Source organism: Cyprinus carpio, unplaced genomic scaffold, assembly GCF_018340385.1.
Source record: "Cyprinus carpio isolate SPL01 unplaced genomic scaffold, ASM1834038v1 S000006495, whole genome shotgun sequence".
NCBI classification, from domain to species: domain Eukaryota; kingdom Metazoa; phylum Chordata; class Actinopteri; order Cypriniformes; family Cyprinidae; genus Cyprinus; species Cyprinus carpio.
In genome coordinates this window covers 108,719-113,142 of record NW_024879168.1, presented here as the reverse complement: position 1 = coordinate 113,142, position 4,424 = coordinate 108,719, and positions in this window count along the sequence as shown.

Here is a 4,424-nt window from a genome sequence, read left to right as displayed (position 1 = left end):
CAAATATTATTCATATTTGTTTTGCCTCACCTATTTATGTAAGCTACAATTATTCTAAAAAAAAACAAAAAACAAAAAACTGATTTTAGGAGGGCCAATACCTTGTGAAAATTACGTCTATGAACGTGTCGTAATAGCTGTATATATTGAATAAGCACAGGCAATTTGTTTTAACAAGCTTAAACATTGGCACTTAAGTGGTTTGAACTAAACATATTATTTCACCGATTAGCCTGTGACTAAACAAAATCAATAACTGCCCACCCGAGCTCGGCGGCATCCTGCTTCAATGAAGACATCTGAGAGTGTGCTTCTGGTGTTTGGATTTGTACTTCAATATAATGCGGTCCAAGTTTAGGAACAGCCAACACGGTTTTTTTTATTTCTCTCTCTCTCTCTCTGTCTCTGTCTCTCTCTCTCTCTCTCTCTTTCTCTCTCTATTTAACAGCATTAACTTACAATGAAATACATCTTCCTTAAGGTAGACTGAATGTTTTTCTGTATTGCTAAATGTTGGGCTCATGATCAGTAAGTTGGATTCCGCTCAAACTGATATAGTTAAATCAAAACTGTGACTTTGAAGCTGGGTGCAGTTAGCGCGAGTCACTCGCTGTGAAGCTGAGCAGCTGATGGAGGGGCCTCCGCGTGGTCTTAAGCCTTCTGCAAACGCTACGTTCACAAATAACAATGATTTTCATAAAATATGATTAATTATCAATTGATAATTGTTATTATTATGGTCTTGTGGAAAACACTCATTGGGCTCGGGAAACTCAATGAATAAAAAGAGTGGGCTGTGTGAGTGCAGGCATGTTTCAGCACAGTAACATTGACAACACACCGTTCCTCACCGCGAACAAACAGACCGCGATTCCGTTCATCTGGGGGGGTGGGGTTTTGGGTATTCTGTAAGCTGTGGGGGTTGATATACATGGTGTGAATCTCTTGGCCTTTCATATGACAGTGTCTTTATTGAGGGTACTCAACTGCAGAACAAGTTTTTTAGATAGGACTCGTTTAGGGCACTTTGAAGAAGGTTTTGATCCCTCAAATGTTGACTAATGTATAGTGCAATAAGTTTATTATTATTATCAACTTCATAGAAGTGCCTTAACTCAAAAAAATAAATAAATAAATTCGCAAACTGTTGCGTTAATTTATTTGTTCCGTCTAAAGCCATTTTTTTTTTAGTCAGAAATAAAATTCTCACAGAAGTAGCACTTTTTCATAACAATAGAGTGAACCATCTCTTTATGTTTTTTCTAACATCCCACAGAGTCCAAACGCATAGAGCCGTCTAGGATGTTTTATAGGCTTTTTTAGATTTTGTGAATACACATGCGCAGGGTCGATTTTGCAAAAAACAGAGGGGGATGCTTTTGAAATTTTTATGAATGTTTTTAATCGACGGAAATTGTATTTAGTGTGATCTCAGTTTAATACAAACATTGTAGCCTACATTATCCTATTAATTGTAATGATTTAATGTCCACGGTTTTTATTCAACACAAATTACTAACGAAAGCGAGCAAGAACAAACGGAGCTTTTTGGAAACCGAAGCGGTAAACCTTGCGCGCAATGATTCCTGTTCGAAGCGCGCCATCGGATCGCGTATCGCGACATTTGATACAGTTCTGACGTCAAGCGTGTATCGCGCATAGACAGTAAAGGTATCACGAATCATGTGATTCAGATCGGGACTTCAGAGCGCGTATCGCGAATCATTTGATTCAGATCGGGACTTCGGAGCATGTTTCGCTAATCATTTGATTCAGATCGGGACTTCAACAGGCGGTGTATCACGATTCATTGATTCAGATCGGGACGTCAGAGCAGGGTTTGCATGATGTTTTATCCCCCCGGGGATAAAGTTTATTCAGCGAGGCAGGATCATAGACCGAAGGGGGGAAATCACCCCCCTCCCCCCCGGCAAAATCGCACCCAGTGACAAGTGCACATGCCTTACAGACATGACAAAAAAACATTTTGAGTTTTTGAGAAGTATTATTTATTTGTTTTATTTATTATTATGTTTTAAGGTTTTTTTTTGTAGCCCTATTTACAATTCCAAACCAGAAGCACAATTATCTTCAGAGAAGGGTTGGCCCATTCTCACAAAATATATCAATTTTATTTCAATTTTGTTTTTGTGTTTCAGAGGAAAATCAGTGTTAGGTATCTGCTCCATTACAGACCGTTCTGAAAGAGAAGTATGCAACGCAATAAAATTGCTTAAAACTTGTAACCTAGATTTCTAGAGCGCTATAAAGTTCGCTTCCCAAGTAGATTTTTCTAGTTACTAGTCCGTTCATCTTGTCATTATTCACTAATCCGTTTTATATTACATTTACACTATAATCCATAAGAGACCTTAATATATTCTGCGCTCAAGCACATGCATTAAGTTTGCCACCAAGCACAGGCAGAGTAGCCTACTAATGTAAAAAAATTGAAGACATTTAATTATTTATTAATAACAAATTGTTTTCGTTGGTCGGCTGCAAGATGAATTTCACAGTGCTGACCGCTCCCCACATGAAAGCGCCTTTACAGGGAAAATACAACGGTCCCAGATTACATAATGCTTTCGGTCTGAATTGATTCATTAAAAGAACATTTCAAGCATTCGTAAGATATATTTCTCATGTTGTGGACACCACAATTTTAAGTTTTATTCTTATCGGAAAAAATTCCAGGATCTAGAGGGCCGCCCCCTGTCCTGCATGCGCATTAATAATTTTCACACAAACACTTAAATATGAATAATTATTCACATTTTGCATATGCATTACAATGTAAATTATTTTTTACATGCAATTATCCAAAATAAAACCAAACAAGATTTGTAATGAAGGTAAAACAAATAAGAATAAATGCTGCACATCAGCATCACTCGCGCCGCGCAAATCTTGCACGCAGACATTTTACACACCTGCATTTAAATGCGGCTGCAATTAATTTTTTTTTTAACTTAAATTCTATGTAAGCAAGTAACAGCGGCTCCCTTTAAAATCACTGAAGTTGTCTATTAATGAAGCTCTTTTTTAACATCATTTGCACTGTTGGTGATTGCACAATGAAGAACTTTGAGTGTAATCTGAGGATGTTTTATAATCACGTCCATTTTTAGATTTCAGATGATTTAGAGCTAAATCGTGGCAGGTTTAATTTAACATTTTCGTTTTCTGTTGTAATTATGTGCCCTAAATACTGGGAACAAAATTTACAGTGCCTCAACGTTTTACTAAAAATACGAAATATTTTAATAAAACACGCAACAATCTTCTTAATCGTGTACAGACAAATCTATTTTTCCCAAGAAGTTGTCTGTCAAAATACAGAACAGTTAACGACTAACAACAATGCCATGTTGTTTTATGTAAAGGAATTTTTTAAACATCATAAATTAAAATATGAGCCTAATATGTAGAGAATATTGACATTTTGCACTCATAATCCATGGAGCCTCGCTCCCTAAAAATAGGGCTAACCACTTTCCCTTACAGCTCTGATGCAAAGTAAACCCCAATGATTATTTGCTGAATAATATACACGACATAATTCATATTATCTAAGTCTAATAACTTGCACACCTATTAAATGGGTCGAAATCTATAAAATATGGTGTATACTACAATGTCGCTCGAGAAAGTAAAGCACAGGCTCAAGGCACAGGCTTGACTACATTTATCCTGCTTGAATTCGTTCTTAGAAATGCACATAACTCATAATTATGAAACTTTCATCTGTGAATAGTAAATATTTTCTTTTAAGCATAGTGTTTTCTTTACTTTCATTTATCCCCTGACCTGGAGCCGTCAAATATAACACATCAGACGAGGCAAACTGGCCCGATCCTATTTGCGAAAATGTGCTTTGATGCGCTTGTTTTTGAAAACGTGTAATTAAAGCGCAACTCAAGGCGGTCAAAAGCTTCAAATGCCATTTACAGTACGCCGCTGTGCGGGCGGTAAAGAACACCGTGTTTGGATGGTCCACCTACTGTAGTTAAAATTCCATAGCCCTGAGCCTGTTAGCATTTTGGATTTTGTATTTTATTTGCTATGAGATGTATCCTGGACAGCTTTAAAATATAACAATTATTGTATCTGTTTACATTTGTGCAAATGTTCTTTCATGGCACTCACCCAAATTATAGCACAGAGCAGCAATTTGGACACACAGGCGGTCTTCATCTGTAATTCCGAGACCCGACTGTTCCTTTTGTAGAACACTGACAAGTACACTGGCCCCTAGATATTCCATCCTCTTCTTCAGACACAAAAAAAGAGATTAATCCTTAACGGTTACATCTAGGAATAGTCATCTGCCATTTTTATTTGACAACTAACGCGATCTGTAGAGATTTAAATTTATATGAATATGACTTCCTGTATTAATAGCTTTTCTCTCTCTCTCCTCT